The sequence below is a fragment of the Eretmochelys imbricata genome, chromosome 2 (genome assembly GCF_965152235.1).
Source record: "Eretmochelys imbricata isolate rEreImb1 chromosome 2, rEreImb1.hap1, whole genome shotgun sequence".
In the NCBI taxonomy this organism is placed as follows: Eukaryota; Metazoa; Chordata; order Testudines; family Cheloniidae; genus Eretmochelys; species Eretmochelys imbricata.
Genome location: NC_135573.1, coordinates 81,606,686 through 81,626,310, shown reverse-complemented (window position 1 = coordinate 81,626,310; position 19,625 = coordinate 81,606,686).

Below are 19,625 nucleotides of genomic sequence, written 5' to 3'. Positions count from 1 at the left end.
GTCCATTCATCCAGCCCATACTTCTTTAACTTGATGGCAAGAATACTGCGGGAGACCGTGACAAAAGCTTTGCTAAAGTCAAGGAACTACACGTCCACTGCTTTCCCCTCATCCACAGTGCCAGTTATCTCGTCATAATGTACTACTTCAGTGTTTATTAAATTAGGTTTTTAATTTTAGGGTATCTTCTTTACAGCCAAATTAGACCTCTAATGACAATCACCTCCACACACATTAGTTGAGATGTCAAACACATTAATGGTTTAAAATGAATTTGATTAAGGAAGTAGGGATTGGCAACACTTGAACTTGTAAATAAATACTTGTTTTTCTAAGGATGCTACTCAGAAACAATTATAAGAATAGCTCATTTAGGACTTGATCCTGTAGTCTTAACCCAATATTGAAAGTTTTGCCTGGGTACTAAAAAGTTTGGCTTCTCCCTTCCATGCATCCAGTTAGCTTGTACTTCTGCAGGACATCTTTGTCCACCATTCTGTACTGATTCTTGTATTAAAAAGTAACTGGATGTCTGTGGATTAACTAGAAAACTGGAAAAAGTGTGAAGAGCTGCGTGCTTTATTTTCTACTTCAACCTTCATGCATAGAAATAATATGGTTTTAAAAAAAGAGTGTAGCAGGAAAGGGCTTAACTCCCACTGACCCTGTCCCCACCCAGAACTATTTCTCATTTCTATGTCTTTTTAGATGTGAGAAGGTTCGCGTCTGCTAGTACTACGTCCATCAAATGTTCACAGTGCCAACGAGAGGCCTCAGATAGTTCTCTTGCTAGGGCATAAATGTTAGAGATACCATTCCTATCTCTGGGAGATTCCTATATGTGCATGAGAGGTACTAAGTTGCCTGATCTGTACACCAACACTGAAATAGGTTAGACAAGAAGAGTTAAGGTTTTCTGCATATTCAATGACACTGTGCCCCATAAATCTTTAGCTCTAATACTTAATGTTGGAACGTCCCTGCATTTTGATTATTGGATTGTCTGCTATTTTTAATAGTAATTTCTGCTTATTTTAAGATCACTAGTACATACAGTGTTTCTGGTGTTGCTTAAAAAGTAGAAGGGGAGGGATCCCACATATTTCTTCAATACATAAATGTCTTCTGCAATATAAACCAAGGACTCTAATAATGCAGTTTGCTTTAAAAGGCAGTTAATTTCTATGAGGATATTACTCCACCAGAGGACAGCAAGGATCTGCTCACTATTAAAATATGGGGAAGAAACTGCTATTGTACTTCCAGTTAACCAAATCTTTTAGACTTTAGTGAACTATGGGCAATTATTCAGAGATTTGTTTTTTAAAACTTTATTTAGAAAAATAGAAATGGGAGCTAGCTATGTCATCTTCTCAAAGCTCTCATAACCAGTGAGCATGGGTGAAAGTTAATGCTGTTCTAAACAAGGCACATTGCACGTGTTAAAATGCCCCATTTCATTCCTGGGTTTTGAGTTTTGATAAGCAGAAGTACAATGTTTCGATGACTTAAAAGTATCTAAAATGATTGACCTGACAGAATTTCAGTTGCAAGTGGAGGAATGCTGGTTAACCAAGTCAAAGAATTAAAAAAACAGACTGCATGAGAAATATTGTAGATAAATGAAAAGAAATAGGCAATGTTCTATTGCTGCTAAATTCTTAATTTTAGGACAACTGAATTTGTTTTAAAGTAATTGAAATATCCAGGACAGCACAGAAACCACACTACTTGGGAAAGTTTTATATAAACAATAAAAAGACAGAAATAGTTAAATTATAAATATTGCCCAGTAAGTGTGTCTTTTTGTTAATAAACTTATCTATGCAAGACATTTATGGTCTCAATAGAAAACTTTCCCAGCCAAAGGGAAAAAAATCACTGCTTAAATTCTGATGCTGATGTACATCTGCTGTGTTCATATGTTAAATCCTATTCATATTCTGTCATAGAAAGATGAAATACTATCACGTAAATGCACAACTGGTTGAAAATCCATACTCAAACGTAATTAACAATGGTCCACTGTCAAACTGGGAGGATGCATGTAGTGGAGTCCTGCAGGGGGCCTGTCTTCTGTCTGTTGCTAGTCCACACTTTCATTAATGACTTGGATAATTAAGTAGAGAGTATGCTTAAAATTTGCAGATGACACCAAAGGACTGCAAGCACTTTGGAGGACAGGATAAGAATTCCTAACAAATTAGACAGGTTTCAGAGTAACAGCCGTGTTAGTCTGTATTCGCAAAAAGAAAAGGAGTACTTGTGGCACTTTAGAGACTAACCAATTTATTTGAGCATAAGCTTTCGTGAGCTACACGAAAGCTTATGCTCAAATAAATTGGTTAGTCTCTAAGGTGCCACACGTACTCCTTTTAACAAATTAGAGAATATGTTTGAAATCAAGATGAAGTTCAATAAAAAGACAAGTGCAAAGTACTCTAATTAGGAAAAATAATCAAGTGCACAAGTACACCATGGGGAATAACTGGATGCGTGGTCCTTCTGAAAAGGATCCAGGGGTTATAGTGAATCACAAATTGAATGAGCCAACATTGTGATGCAGTTGCAAGAAACAAAGGCTAATATTCTGAGGTGTATTAACAGGAATGTTCTATGTAACGCAAGAGAGAGAATTGTTCTGCTTTACTTGGCAGTGGTGAGGCCTCAGCTGTAGATGTGTGTCCAGTTTTGGACACCACATTTTAAGAAAGCCAGGGACAGATTGGAGAGAGTCCAGAGGAGAGCAGCAGCAATGAGAAAAGGTTTAGACGACCTGACCTATGAAAAAAGGTTAAAAAAACCTGGGCATGTTTAATTTAGTCTGATCAGGTTTCCCCAAGTCGTCTTTTCTCCAATCTTCAAATGTGTTAAGGGCTGTTATAAAGAAGACAGTGATCAGTTGCTCTCCATGTCTCCTGAAGGTAAGACAAGTAGTAAATGGCAGCCAGAGAGATTTAGTTTAGATATTAGGAAACACGTCCTAACAGTAAGGGCAGCTAAATACCGACATAGGTTGCCGAGGGATGGTGTGGAATTCCCATCGCTGGAGGTTTTTAAGAAGAGGTCGTTAGCCCATCCTTGACAGGTAATGTCTAGGTATAGTTAGTCCTGTCTCAGTGGGGAGGTGGACCAGATCACCTCTCAAGGTACCGTCCAGCCCTACATTTCTATGGAAGTTTGCCTGTTTTCATGATCTCCATTGCAGCTGTTCTTTGGAAAGTTTTCTTTTTACTTAGAATTTAGTCAAAGTGCTTTTTAAAAAAACTTCTGCCTTCAGTAGCCAGTGCATAAACTAGGGTTTTAAATACAATAAAGATGAGTTGCACAGCTGTCGTTTTATTACAAAAGGCTATTTTGCTATTATAAACTGGACTGCATCTTAGAGAGACAAGGTGGCTGAGGTAATATTTTTTATGGGACCAATTTCTGTTGGTGAGAGAGAGAAGCTTTTGAGCTACACAGTGTTTCTCTCTGATCACTCGATTACAGACCTAAAAGTCGCAATATTACAACAAAATGACTTCAAAAACAGACTCCAACGAGAGACTGCTGAATTGGAATTAATTTGCAAACTGGATACAATTAACTTAGGCTTGAATAGAGACTGGGAGTGGATGGGTCATTGCACAAAGTAAACCTATTTCCCCATGTTTATTTCCCCCACCCCCCACTGCTCCTCGGACGTTCCTGTTAACTGCTGGAAATGGCCCACCTTGATTATCACTACAAAAGGTTCCCCCCCTTTGTCCCCCCGCTCTCCTGCTGGTAATAGCTCATCTTAAGTGATCACTCTCCTTACAGTGTGTACGGTAACACCCATTTTTTCATGTTCTGTATATATATAAATCTCCTCCCTGTATTTTCCACTGAATGCATCTGATGAAGTGAGCTGTAGCTCACGAAAGTTTATGCTCAAATAAATTGGTTAGTCTCTAAGGTGCCACTAGTACTCCTTTTCTTTTCACAGTGTTTCTCGAAAGTCTTCTCTCTCTCTCTCACCAACAGAAGTTGGTCCTATAAAAGACATTCACCCACCTTGTCTCTCTAATATCCTACGAGCAACACAGCTTCACCACCATGGACTGCACCTTGACAGCTAGAAAAAGCTAGAGCAGGTAATAAAGGGAGAAATGTGTAAAGTCATGGATGTACCTCACGCTTTCCAGAAATAGTAAAAAAAAGAAAAAAAAATTTCAAAAGCCTGGGGTAGCTTTACACTTTTTAAAAAAATGTATGTTTACACACTGAGCAATCAGGTTTCCAACACCCTCCAAAAGTCACAGCACTGCAGCCATTTATACACGTCTAATGATTTAAGAAAGGTTAATAGAACATCAACGTCTTATGAACTATTTTCAATTACAAGTATCAGAAAGGTAGCCATGTTAGTCTGTATCCACACCAGACTCCTCATTGTTTTTGTGGATACAGACTAACAAAACATTATTTTCAATTACAGTTTTTTAATTATTATTGAAATAAATGTTTCTTTACAAAATAAAAATTGTTACTTACCCAATTCCTGCAAAGTATTTCAAACTCAGCAAAGAAACACTATACAAAAGTAGACCACAGAGATTTACATTCAGAAGTGATATTAAGTATTTTATTATTTATATTCTGCTGGCACTCAAGAAGAACTAAAGGTCAAGTTAGTAGTAATAAATAGATTATCACACTGAAAGTAATTTGCCTTGCATATGTGAGAGATGATCCATATAAAAAGCTATTGTGAAGTCTGCTGGCACAAGTGACCGCTATAATGAATCCAGAAGAAGTGGTGCAGTTAAATTAGAGTTAAAGCCAACCTTTTTTTTTTTTTTTTTTTTGCATTTGTCTATAGCAAGAATACTCAAAGGAGAGAAATAAAAGTGATTAGTTAGAGTTTTGTCAGTGTGGCTCCCCCTCTAGGGTGCATGTGCACCTCAAATGTGTGAGCTAGAAATCTAAATAGCGGTGGCTGTTAGAATAGACTGCTCTTTTGCTACGAATGTCCTCATGCCTTCCCACCTGATGGCATAAAGGGCAGCATAGCCACAGCCATCCTTCATTTCCCTCTTACGGCCACCAGCAGCAATTTAGAACCAGGCTGTGTCTGCCTCCTACCTCTATGGTTACATCTACACTGCAATATAAACCCAGGGTTTGAACTCCGGCTCAAGCCTAACTTCCCTTCCATCTACACACAAATCACGCTTAGCCAGGACTCAGACCCATGGGAAAGCTTGAGAACCCAGGGTTCAAGCTTTGGTGTAGATGCAGCTTCACTGGACTTTGGGAGTCCGCCAAAAGTATCCCACATGCTGTCTTTGTTCATGGTGCAGTATGGGAAAACTTGACTGTCCAGAGGACAAAGAGCTAGAGCGGCTACATTTTGAGAGGGCATTAGGAAGTCTGGGATAAGAGTGGTTGGACTCAAGTTTCCATAATGTAGTGTAGATGCTGGAGTGCCAGGTTGGGACCTAGGGTTCAACAATCCCTAACCTGCGGTTACAAATCAGTGTAGCTGCTCAAGCTCTTCATTAACAACCCCCAGGTCTGCTAACTTGAGTTCTGCTCAGCCTGGGCTTACATTGCAATGTGGACATATCCTTACAATTTATTTCTAATGAACAACCCAGGTAAAATTTCCCCAAAAATTATTTCAGCTTTAAAAAAAAAAAAAAAGATCCCTATTTGATTTTGGTACCCTGCTGCTTTAACATTGGCTTCAAAGTCTTCAGGATTTAAACCCTGCACCTACTAGGATGGCCTCATCCCACAGTCATAGCTGCTGCCTGATTTGTTCAGGTGAGAACCATGTGCCTGACCAATGTTCCCATCTGCTGGTACGTCTTATCAGGAACAAGAAAATCCACAGACACAAGGCTGAAACTGTCTTCTGGATAAATCCAAGGGGCACTTCCAACCAAGAACAAGCCCTAGATCAGGACCTTTTGTCTCAAATTCCCAGTCAATTGCCGTCAGTCAGAATGCCACTCTCACTGCTGGTAAGAGATCTGATTCAGCATCAACACATCAGAAGCCATGGTCCTCAAAGACCAGCTGAGCACCAATGGCAGCGCTGTCACCAATTCTTCCATTCCGACTCCAAGCCAAGGTAAATCAGAGCACCAGACGGATCTTTCTCTTCCACGAAAGGGAAAATTAAGAGGTCTAAGACGAGCCACTTGCCTTCCCTCTCTTCCCAGGAATTAATCACAAGGCCTTCCCATGCTGCTGGGACACGTGATTAAACTTCTGCTCCTGAACCAGCACAGAGGAGTAGCAAGACAACCCCAGTACCTACATCCAGTACCAGCTACTCAACACAGCGATGACTGGTACCTGCAATAGTGCAGGCTCCGACAACTGAAGCCTTTGTCATTCTGGCTGACTCTGAGTTGGAGGATGTCACTATGTATCCAGTACCATCCGCAGTACCAAGAGCTCTTCAGTAAGTATCGGCCTCGATGTCTGAGGTAACTTCATGCCCTTGTATGGGAGCATGCAGAGGCACAGGGCACATGCATGCTGTCCCCCGCACCCACCCAACACACTGCTATAAAAAATCCCAACAACACTGTTATGCATAAGGCACGTGTACCTCTACAGTGGGATCTAAATGGACACCTACTCCAAGAAAAAAGTTTCCAATCACTTAACCCAATTTAATTCTCTAACTCAGAAGTAATTGTTTCTTTAACAGTGCTGTGTATAAAAAGAACAAAAATAATGAAGCAGGAAGCAGACCAGGTCCGTCTGATGATGGATCACGACAGACAAGTACCAGGGATGCAGGTTACAGCAGAAGACCTCCACAGCTCATTTTAGATACTTGATAAAAAAAAATACATAAAATATGTGATATCCTCAGATTTTTATCATGGGGTCTCAAAGATCTGATTTCTCCTTGTTAACTGACCCAAGGAGATCAGCCTTGTTTTCTCATCCCTGTTCAATAAGCAGGTTCATGCTGTAACCCTCAAATCAATTCCGGTAATGATAAGAAAGAATAGACTGGATACATACAAAGGCACTTGTAATATTGCAAGTCAGACTCTTCATGCCTTGCCCCTGCACAGAAATGATGCAAAACTAATAAATCAGAACACTAACACTCTTTGTACAAATATAAATAGCTACACAAGGAAGGGGGCAAGGCAATGGAGAATCACACCCAAATTCAGGCTCTGTGGAAGATGTAACTAAATGATTAGATAGGAGAAAGGTCTGCAAGGTAAACTGTTACTAAAAGTGCTCCTGTTCCTTTGGTTTACACTCTCCAAGAGCAATCTGCATCATGTGCATATACAGGACATGGAAAAATTATGGGGCTGAAGATGATACCTATTCATGTCCCATATGAAACATTTGACAGGTTTCAAAGTGGCATGTCACCATAGCCTGGTTTAAACCACTACACTCCTGGGACCATGGAGTGCCTTAAATATACCACCATACATTCGGTTTAGCCATGAAGCGTGAAATGGCAACTGCTGCAAGAGGTAGAAAGTAAGGTCTTAAATTCTTTTCTTCCCAAGGTGGTCGCACAAACTAGTTTTCCTGAAACACACTTTTGTTAAGCATTTCCATAAATCCAGTGGGCCTGCCCAGCCACTGTTTTGTCCATTGTGTATAGTCCTTTAGCCCTGCTCAGAGTGGAGGTGAAGTGTTACCAGCTCAGAACTGTAGCATTTTACACCCACCTTCCACAAGCATAAATGACTTCACAAGGAGCTAGGCAGTGCAGAATTGGACCAGAATAGATACTAAAGTGATATTCCTTTTAATCTTAACCAGATGTCCTAGAAGTGATAAGTTACAAATAATATTAAACATTTGAATTATAAACTAAAATTATTTTGAGGAATTGCAGGCATTGTTACTATAGACTGTATTCGTGAAATAATAACATTAATCCTCACAAGTAGCCAAGTAAGAATTACTTCACAATTTTATCATCACTTTATAATTACCATTCTCTGGGAAATTCCAACTATTCCATTTCTTTTTGTCCCAAATAGGAATAAAAAATTAAAAATTCCTGCAAAACAAAGTTTCTGACTAACTTATTTTTGGAACTATCAAACCAACCTTTTTGAAATGCTTTGTTTTTATATTTATATTGGTGTGAATGGTATCAGTATAGCACAATGGAAGTAGACCAAAAACTCAAACCTACTCTTCAGTGAGCAGTCCAGCCTCCCCATCATACAATTCTACCTTTAAATTAGTCATTGTGCCACTTATACACATCCTGAAGGTTTGCTTAGTAGGATTTAAACTGTTACAGTTTTCCCTGAAGAAAAGTATTTGCTATGATTGCTGCTAAAAAAAAATTGCAGTCAAAGATAAATTGGCACTGAAACAAAGCAATTGGTGATGTTATTGTTCTTCTTTGAGTGATTACATATGTCTGTTACACTGCATGCATTTCATGCACCAGTGCTGGGGAGTTTTCCCTAATGGTACATATAGGGCAGCCATGCCTGTGTCCTGGCACATGCTTTATGCTTTGAGCCCAGGATATAAAGGAGCAGAGCCACCTCACCCATCCTTCAATTCCTTCTTACCATCTGTTGTCAGCACATGCTATCAGCTCTTTCCTTCTGTGAACCTGCCATTAGTAGTGTTCAGTTTTGGATCCCCTTTTGCTTTCTTGTTCTTTCTTTCTTTTTTCTCCTACTACTTGTTCCTGCCCTCAGTAGTCAGTGGACTCTGGGGCTCCACCCAGTACCAGTATCAGGGAGTCTATGCCAAGGTCCCCTGGCTCCAGGTGTTACAAGCCAATGCTTGTGAGTAACCCTCACTCTTGCTGTCTGAAGTGCCGGCATGAGGGTCATGTCAGGGACAGGTGTCCAGTTTGCCAGGGTTTCCAGATGAGAACTAAGCAGCAAAGAGAAGAGCATCTCTGGTACATCCTCCTGGAGGCCACCCTTTGCTCAGCATCAGAACCCCTCGGGGGTCAGCTCAAGGGAGTTCTTCTTTCACTCCGTCCAGGAGTGCTCCCCTGGCCTTACCTGCGGACAGACACAGGAGAAGATCCCTCATTGGAGCAGTCCTAAAAGAGGCACAAGTGCTCTGAGCACCCTCAGCCTCTGAAGCCTGAGAAGACGACAGCTTCATCATCAAAATCTTTGGTACAGGACTCCTCAACCACAGAGGCTAGCCGCTCGGGTACCAAAGGCAGAGCACGTCCTTCGGTCTGCTGCTACCAGGTTCCAATAGCTCCCTCAGAGCAAAACTGTTGACTCTCTGGCTCCCAGGCCAGGACACTCTAGGCCAGCTGCTGCTTTGGCACAGGCAGTGGAGCAATTGCCCCTGCTCACAGTGGGGCAAAGGCCCAACCACCCCAGAGGCCTATACAGTTGCAAGGGATCTGCTGAGCCTCCTGCTACCGCCCTTACCGATCATTCAGACGCAGTGCCCAGCCAGGGCTGTCACACGTGGTGCACTCACTGGCTTCCATGTCGGGACCTGTTACAGCACCAGTAACTTCAGGTCTAGTGCCACTTCCAGCAATCTGTGTGCTTGCCCTGAGACCACCAGTAACTGCTCTGCCTCAGTGCGCAGTATCGATAGCCAGGAAGCCCCAGATATTGTTGCTGGTACCACAGGCCCATCACAGATCGCAGTCCCACTCTAGCACAGACGCTGGGTACTTCTCTGCCCTGTTCTTCCAAGTACTCTTCCTCCTCCTGGGAGTCCCTACGTCTCCCACTTCAGGGAATCCAGGGCTTCCTTGAGGGATCATCACTGTACTTGTAGGCATTACCTGGACAAGAGTAGATCAAAGGAATACAGTGCCTGATCTATGCACAATTGGCCTTTGGCGTCATACTGGCCCCATCCCTGGCCCTACTGGGTACTGAGGGGGATGCCTCTGGCATCAAGGCCTTGTCTCTGCTGCACTACAGAAATCAATATCAGAGAAGGAAAGTTTCCCTGCTTGGTGCAGAGAGTCAATCCAAAACCGGTACCAGGCAACCACTGCACTAGCCTTGAGGGAGTAACTTTCTCCACCTGATATCAACGGGCAACTCGATGTTGCTACCAAGCTCCTTTGGGGAACAGAGGATTGGGACTACCCATTATCTGCTTTGGACAGGCCTACTTTGGCAGTTCAAGACCAGCTTCAAGAAGGTTCTAAAGTGCCTCCTTTGAATACTTTGTCCTTGTCACCAATGAGGCCCTGGTAGCAGAGATGTCTCTCCCGGTACTAGATGACTTTAAGTCCTACCAAGAGCTCTTGAAAAGGATGGCTATGTCGCCGGGGCTACAGATAGAACTTGTGGAGAAGAATCAGACATTTTACACTTGACTACAGCAGGGAAAGTTGCTCCCTCTATAAATGAGGGTGTTTTGCAGCCTACAAAGTCTTTATGGCCAACCCCATCATCTATCATGCTGGTGGCAAACCGCAAAGAACACAAGTCCCATTGCAAGAATACTAACAGTTTATCAACGCCCCAGACTGGGGCTCCTTGGTAGTAGCAGCAGCAAATGAAAGACACCGCCAAGGTAGAGCAAAAGAGACTCCCAAAGAGGAGGACACAAAGAAATTAGACATTTTTGGTTGAAAGATGTATTCAGCTGTGGGATTACAGCTACATGTAGTGAACTATCAGGCCCTTTTGGCCCATTGTGCTCCCTTGAATTGGGATGATCTGTCCAAATTCCTCAACAAGCTGCCCAAGTTTCAGTCCCTCCTGGTGGAATGTCAGATGATCACAAGGTCCGCTCTGCAAGCTTCCTGGGAGGCAGCAGACTCAGCTGTCAGAGTCATGGGGATGGCGGCAATGACATGCCACTCATTTCGCCCTCAGCCATTGCAGATTCCAATAGAAGTAAAACAAACCATTGAAGATCTCCCCTTCGAGGGCTGTGCTTCTTCTCAAAGATGGACAATGCATAACGCACATTAAAAGATTCAAGGGCAGTGTTGAAAATGTCCAAAATTGGGACCTGGGCGAAAATGCATTCCACATTAAACCAGACTGCAAAATGAGATGAAATAACCAGCACCCATGCATATCTGGGGTGAAAGCCTGGACCTATGGAAGTCAATAGGAGTTTTGTCATTGTCTTCAGTGGGGTCAGGATTTTACTGCTGCTGAAGGAGCAGTGTGAAATCAGCAATGTCAACTGGCTTCCTAAGCACAAGCCAGAAATGTGCTCGAGGGGGCGCTCAAGAGCTCCTGGAAGCCTCTTGTTCAAAATTCTGCCACCTACATTAAAGGTAGAGATGATTTCCCTGCCTTTAGCTTAATCGCCGCCTGCTCTGAATTCTGTTAGCTTACCTCTGTGAGAGATGGCTTTTAACCTAGGGCTCAGAAAAACTTCTAAAGAGCCAGGGGAGGGGGTTCATATGTTTGGGCTTTGGAATGTTCCTGATTGCACAGAGCATCCAGTAATTTAAAACCAAATGCTCACCCATGAACATTTTCACACCCCTTGCACTGGTGGATTTGTTTTTGTACATAAGTTGAGCACGGCTATACAAGTAGTTATACTCAGTGTACGGTTCAGAAACAAAATGTAAATTTTTCCAGCATGTGGCATTTACTTGGTAAGTGGCATTGGCTGCTTTCTTTGTGATTTGTTGTTTTTCTTCTATTTAATGATTTCCCAGCACCTCTACCAAGCTCTGCATCCGTAGAACGTAAGCCAAGATTGTCAAAAAGCAACTAGTGGTTTTGGATGCCCCAATTTTTTGGTACCCAACTTGACAACTTATATAATAAAAGGAGGCAAATCACAAGTACAAAAATAAATGAAAATTTAAAAGTAACCATTTTTGCTTCATTAGTTTCCCCTGTACAAACACTTGACCAGGGCCTTGCAAAGAGAGTTCAGCCAATTCCAGTAGAACCAGGCCCAGGCCCAGAAAGGGCCCCTGATATTTTCGTGGGTTATTTTGTGTCCTTGCTCTTTTGTTCTGTTATGAGGCCCTAGCCATCTCCATTTAGTGCCCTGAATGGTATAGTCAGGGCCCCATTTAGTGTTTTGTAGATTTCATTGATATGCACCATAGATGCTAACTTTTATTTTTCCCCTGTGGTGCTCCACCCCCACTCTGCCCTTTCCCCCAAGGCCCTGCCCTCCCTCTGTTTCTTCCTGCCCCTGCTCCACCCCTCCCTGAAGCCCCACCCTCACTCCACCCCTCCTCAAGGCCCCACCCTCACTCCGCCTCTTCACGCCCCCTTCCTGAGGCCACTGCTCACTGCTCTCCACCCTCCCCCAAGCCTCCAATCAGCTGTTTGACGGTGCCCCAGATCAACTGTTTTGTGGCACCCCTGATTAGCTGATTGATGATGTTGCCAAACAGCTGTGGCATTCACTGTTTTTTTTTTCTGTGGGTGCTCCAGCCCTGGAGGGAGGGAGTACAGAGGGTATTTAGAAAAGTTGCACAACAATAGTTTAGATTTGCCTGATTGCAACGAACAAATCTATGACAACAGAGCTAACATGGCTGCAGCACAGACCGGTTCAAAAATCGAATTCAGCAGGTAAATTAGTATATTTCTTTCAGTCCCTGTGCTGCTCACTCACTGAATCTTGTTGGAGAAGCTACCACAATGGTTGTTCCCTCTGTTGTTCTATTTTTTGGAATTGTTTTCCACTTCTACTAAGCATTGAGATGTGTTGCAAAATCATACTAGCCTTACATTAGATGCCAAAGCATGACAGGGCGGGAGGAGGCAAGCTGCCCACTACCAAGTCAGGTTGAAGGTGTTCATCACATTTTAGACAAAATCAAGGCTTCACGCAGCCTTACGCAAGAACTTAAATCGGAAGCTGAGAGCTTTTAGCGTTTTTGCCAAGATGTGGCATACTATCTTATCAAAAATTAATGTTTTCAGCAAAAAATTGCCGAGTCCAGATCGTGACAGTCAAATGGCTCACCATTTACTTGATGGCCTTTGAGATGCTTTATCAGAATGATAGTCTTCTGGGTTTGTTGCATGTAAGGAAGCTGCTGTTTTACAGATTGAAATGGTAGGAATAACCATGCAGTTCAGAAAGACATGATCTTGAAGAAGAAAAGTAATGCCAGGTGATCCTGCAAAGGATCAAGGGTCATCAGAGCCCTAAAAAAGGTTTTTGAATGTGAGGTTTTCAACTCCATGTTAGATGCAATATTAATATAAATGGACCATAGGATGCATAAGCCCAATGGAGTTGGAGAAAGGTTTGCTTTTTTGATGAGCCAGAAACTGCAAAGTGTTAGCAGCAAAACCCTAAAGCAGCATGCTCAAAACTTAGCAAGAGCTACCCTGAGAATTTAAACGCAACGTTTTGAGACCAAAACTGAATTCTTTGCAAATATTTGCAAGCAAATCTTTAAGGATGACTTGGAAATGAAGGTGCCCATTGATCTCCTTAGCTGTATTCACTAAAAGTTTTTAGATACAAGTTTCTCTAACACAGAAACTGTACCGTGTATTTGTTGTTGTCTTCCTGTAACCATGGCTGCTAATGAAAGGAGTTTCAGCAAGCTAACATGAATCAAGAGCTATCTAAGAACATGCATGGGGCAGAAAACGTTAAGCTACCTGGCAGGCATTTCCACAGAGAACTCAGCAGCAAGGCGGATAGAGCTAATTAATGAAATTGTTTCAGAGCTAACTAGGTAGGTCACTTGTAAAAGTACTTAGTGATGATTGTGTGTGGCTGGGGGGAGGGGGTTGGTCAGAAGACAGGGGAGGTGGGGGCATTTAACAAGCCTACTTCATTTATAAAGCTTTGCTGTAGAGAAGACAGTCATTCATTACTTAACAGTGGCCTGCGTCTGTTGCGAAATCCCTGTCCCATAAGGCAATTCTGAGACTTTGCCTGGCCTCCTGCCATCTTTTGTAATGTCTCTCTCTCCAGGGTGTGCATGTTAAGTTTGTTGTATTTATTCACTTTCTTATTGTCATTATTGTGTTGGCCACTCCAATGCAATCACACTTTTTATTGCATTTTTTAAAGCCTCAGTTCCAAGAGTCAAGTGATTACATGAGCACCTTGGTTTTCATTTTAAAAGATTACGATGACTGATAGGAGCCAAGATTGCTGTGGCAGGTGTAATGTAATTTCATGTGAGCTGAAGTATCGTTGCTTTGGATCAGGGTATATGCTGTGCCAGAAGCAATTGGAGTGAGTGTGTATTATACAGGAGGCACTGAGAACTCTACGATCTGAGTTAACAAATTCACCCCTCTGCAGCTGACCTAGCAGAAGGTCTATGTGCTACTTCAGCCTTCAACTTCTAGTCCAATTCCTGTGGGGCATATGCTGGACCCTCGGGCACAGAAGTGACTTTCACCTGCAAGTTGCTACCACGACACCACTGTGACGCTCACTTCTTCCACCTTTTCTTGTCAGAGAGGCCTCGACTCAATCTCCAGATGTGCACACACAAAATTGTATGTGTAAAGCTTGTGTTTGTACTGTAGGAAGTCCAACGCCTGTGCGTACACCTTAAAGTACTGTAATGGCAGTGCACACACATGTGTTAGTCTTTGCACATGCAAAATCCTTGTCTATACACAGGCATCCAACTAAAAAGTGCAGCTGGGAGTATAAGATCCCCTGGGAGAATAACATGAGGGGGAAAGGAGTCCAGGAGAGCTGGCTGTATTTTAAAGAATCCTTATTGAAGTTGCAGGAACAAACCATCCCGATGTGTAGAAAGAATAGTAAATATGGCAGGCAACCAGCTTGGCTTAACAGTGAAATCCTTGCTGATCTTAAATACAAAAAAGAAGCTTACAAGAAGTGGAAGATTGGACAAATGACTAGGGATGAGTATAAAAATATTGCTCAGGCATGCAGGAGTGAAATCAGGAAGGCCAAATCACACCTGGAGTTGCAGCTAGCAAGAGACGTTAAGAGTAACAAGAAGGGTTTCTTCAGGTATGTTAGCAACAAGAAGAAACTCAAGGAAAATGTGGGCCCCTTACTGAATGAGGGAGGCAACCTAGTGACAGAGGATGTGGAAAAAGCTAATGTACTCAATGTTTTTTTGCCTCTGTCTTCACGACCAAGGTCAGCTCCCAGACTACGGCACTGGGCAGCACAGCATGGGGAGGAGGTGACCAGCCCTCTGTGGAGAAAGAAGTGGTTCGGGACTATTTAGAAAAGCTGGATGAGCACAAGTCCATGGGACCGGATGCGTTGCATCCGAGAGTGCTAAAGGAGTTGGCAGATGTGATTGCAGAGCCATTGGCCATTATCTTCGAAAACTGATGGCGACTGGGGGAGGTCCCGAACGACTGGAAAAAGGCTAATGTAGTGCCCATCTTTAAAAAAGGAAAGAAGGAGCATCCTGGGAACTATAGGCCAGTCAGCCTCACCTCAGTCCCTGGAAAAATCATGGAGCAGGTCCTCAAGGAATCAATTCTGAAGCACTTAGAGGAGAGGAAAGTGATCAGGAACAGTCAGCATGGATTCACCAAGGGCAAGTCATGCCTGACTAATCTAATTACCTTCTATGACGAGATAACTGGTTCTGTGGATGAAGGGAAAGCAGTGGACGTGTTGTTCCTTGACTTTAGCAAAGCTTTTGACACGGTCTCCCACAGTATTCTTGCCAGCAAGTTAAAGAAGTATGGGCTGGATGAATGGACTATAAGGTGGATAGAAAGCGGGCTAGATTGTCGGGCTCAACGGGTAGTGATCAATGGCTCCATGTCTAGCTGGCAGCCGATATCAAGTGGAGTGCCCCAAGGGTCAGTCCTCGGGCCAGTTTTGTTCAGTATCTTCATAAATGATCTGGAAGATGGTGTGGATTGCACCCTCAGCAAGTTTGCAGATGACACTAAACTGGGAGGAGAGGTAGATACGCTGGAGTATAGTGATAGGATACAGAGGGCCCTAGACAAACTAGAGGATCGGGCCAAAAGAAATCTGATGAGGTTCAACAAGGACAAGTGCAGAGTCCTGCACTTAGGAGGGAAGAATCCAATGCACCGCTACAGACTAGGGACCGAATGGCTCGGCAGCAGTTCTGCAGAAAAGGACCTAAGGCTTACAGTGGCCGAGAAGCTGGATATGAGTCAGCAGTGTGCCCTTGTTGCCAAGAAGGCGAATGGCATTTTGGGCTGTATAAGTAGGGGCATTGCCAGAAGATCGAGGGATGTGATCGTTCCCCTCTATTCGACATTGGTGAGGCCTCCTCTGGAGTACTGTGTCCAGTTTTGGACCCCACACTACAAGAAGGATGTGGAAAAATTGGAAAGAGTCCAGCAGAGGGCAACAAAAATGATTAGGGGACTGGAACACATGAGTTATGAGGAGAGGCTGAGGGACCTGGGGATGTTTAGTCTATGGAAGAGAAGAATGAGGGGGGATTTGATAGCTGCTTTCAACTACCTGAAAGGGGGTTCCAAAGAGGATGGCTCTAGACTGTTCTCAGTGGTAGCAGATGACAGAACGAGGAGTAATGGTCTCAAGTTGCAGTGGGGGAGATTTAGGTTGGATATTAGGAAAAACTTTTTCACTAGGAGGGTGGTGAAACACTGGAATGCGCTACCTGGGGAGGTGGTGGAATCCCCTTCCTTAGAAGTTTTTAAGGTCAGGCTTGACAAAGCCCTGGCTGGGATGATTTAATTGGGGATTGGTCCTGCTTCGAGCAGGGGGTTGGACTAGATGACCTCCTGAGGTCTCTTCCAACCCTGCTATTCTAGGATTCTAAGTACGGTGCAGGAGTTGGCACATACGAAATACAGGTGTAATGCCAACAGTCCCCAGTCTGTAGTGGCCGGGATCAAACACGAGACTTCTAGAGCTTAATGCATAAGCCTCTACTGCCTGAACTGAAAGACACAGCTAGGGCATGGCTACACTTGCAGCTGTAGAGCGCTTTGAGTTAAACCAGCCTTCAGAGAGCGCAGTAGGGAAAGGGCTGCAGTCTGTCCACACTGACAGCTTCAAGCACACTGGCGTGGCCACATTTGCGGCACTTGCAGTGGCATTGGGAGCGGTGCATTATGGGCAGCTATCCCAGCATGCAAGTGGCTGCAACGTGCTTTTCAAATGGGGGTGGGTTGGGGTAGAGTGCGACACACACAGCATTCCACACTAATGGTTGCTTTGTCTCAGAGCAGATAAGCATGCCGCTGTCAGAAACAGAGTTTTCAACGGGCATTTCCACATTCCTACAACTGATTCCAAACAATGACAAGAGTGGCCACTTAAGGGGATTATGGGACGTTTCCGGAGGCTGATCAGAGCGCAGTAAAGCAGCGCCTCGTTCACACTGGTGCCGTGGCGCTCCAGCAGGGGTGCAGAAAACATTATTCCACTCGCCGAGGTGGACTACCAGCAGCGCTGCAGCCGTGGAGTCAGAGCGCTCTACGTGCCTTGCCAATGTGGACGGGTAGTGAGCTAGGGCGCCTGGGGCTCCTTTATTGCACTGTAACTTGCAAGTGTAGCCAAGCCCTCAGCTAAACCTGTTGCAGGCCAGGCTCATCAATCTCTAGCAGATCTAGCCACTAGAGGGGGACAGAGTGCCACTCCAAGCAGGCATGGGGTACACAGGCACAGATGTGTGCACATCCTGCTGGGCACATCCCTAGCAGAGCTGCTGAAGAAATGAGTGTTGTTGGGGGCTGTTTAATGCAATGGAGGAAACTTGGAAACTTTCCTAACAGGGTCTAGAATATTGTTAGGGTGATGCTGTTTGTACGAGTGGAGGTATTTTTAAAACAGACGTCAGAGGCAGCTACTGTGTCCATATAAGCATCTCTTGTAACTGTTTTTACAAATCTAAAGATGATTACTGTGCAAAAAGGAGGAGGCCAGTTGCTGAAAACTTAGCCCTAGATGTCACTAAAATGGCATCTCTCAGCCCAAAGCCATTGGCTGGCAGGCTGTACCCAAACTCCCTTACAGATAGAACAGATAAAGACATTGTGAGTGAGGTTATCTGGGGCTGGCTATTACTGCTATTGTAGTCAGGTTACTGCCATTGACTTTATCTGGAGCAGGATCAATCCTTTAGCTACTTGTCACTATTCTGAACCTTACTCCCTCATTGTGAGCAGATTAGACAACTCCAAACCAAGTTAATCAGATAGAGGATCTGAGGCTGCAGATACCTCATCTGCTATTGGCTGCCCAGTGTTACGTGGGAGCTTTCCAGTATGTGATACCCTCCCCTAGAAAGGCCAGGAAGGTGTCAATGATAACAGCCAACCTGAGAGGAACCATTTCATACCCTGAGCTGAGCACACAAGTAAATAATTTAGAGCAGCTTCTAAACAAGAACTAGAGAACCCTTATTACATAAAGGGCCTATTTCCACAATGCTATGCAGGCACAACGCCCACTGATTTCTGTAGGATCTTCGCCCGATCCTGGTCTGCAATATTGGGTCCTACAAAGAGGAACTTGTTTAAGTTATTTAGAGGGTTAATTCAGCTGCTTAGCTCTGGATAGTGTGGTAGGGGTGGATCATTCTGATCATTGTTTATTTTATTCAAGTCTGTGAACACCAGCTTGTTTCTAATGAATATACACTCATGAGTATGAAATAGTGAAAAGCTCAAGAGAATCTTTTCTGAAACACAAAAAGACTGGAAGGTGTTTAAGAAAAAAATCAAACTAACCAGTGTTCACCTTTAATTTCCTGAGATAGTGTATCAAGCTGTGAACACTGCCCGTATCTGGGCAACTGATGAGTGTAGGCTGTCAGCATTACAGGGCTGATAGTCTCTGTTAAACTGTCTGAAAAAAGAAAAGGAGTACTTGTGGCACCTTAGAGACTAACCAGTTTATTTGAGCATGAGCTTTCGTGAGCTACAGCTCACTTCATCAGATACTGTCTGAAGCGGTTCATGAACATGGGTGCCAACCTGAGGGCAGACTCTTCGGAACCAGGGCTCAACCCCCCAGAGTGATTGTGTGCTTTATAATTAGATTTCACCAACCAAATATAAAGTGTGAACTCTTCAAGCACCATAATAGACGTGACATAGTCACAGATAATCCCCTTGAGCACTCTGGTCTATCTCACCACCCAGGCAGGGCTGGATTAAGGTTATGAGGGGTCTAAGGCTAGTGGGAGGGAAGGGCCTAAGTCGGAATTACATATTGCAAAATATATTATGAAGTCACTGAACATTTATCTATATACTTATTTACATATTTATTTATGTAAAATTAACAAGTTTGTTCTACTCCACTACACACAGTTCTTCAAACAGACGCTTCTGAGTCAGAGGTAGCCCTAGGGATGCGACGCTGTCCTTCTCGTAGGCCTCCTTCCGCCTAGGTAGTGGGGGCTCATCTGCGCGAAGATGAACACTGCAACATTCCCCATCCCGCTCACCTCTTCCAACCTTGTGCTTCTACCCTATGCTCTCCACACAGTGCAAAGCCAAGCCCTGCAGGTGTTTCCCCCCAAGCTATGGACTCTACACCACATACCCCATCTCACTCTGACTGCAGTCTGGGAGGCAGCCAGCTTTTGTTATGTAAAAGAAAACCACTCAGGGGTAAAATCCACTGGAGTAGAGGAAGTAATAGTGGAAAAATTACATTGGGTGGCATTGTATTTTCGGCTGTCTTGCTCTGAAAGCTTCTTCCCAGTGGCTGAGGACAATGAATTACTGTTTTCACATTGAACCCAAATATTTATTTGTGGGATGATA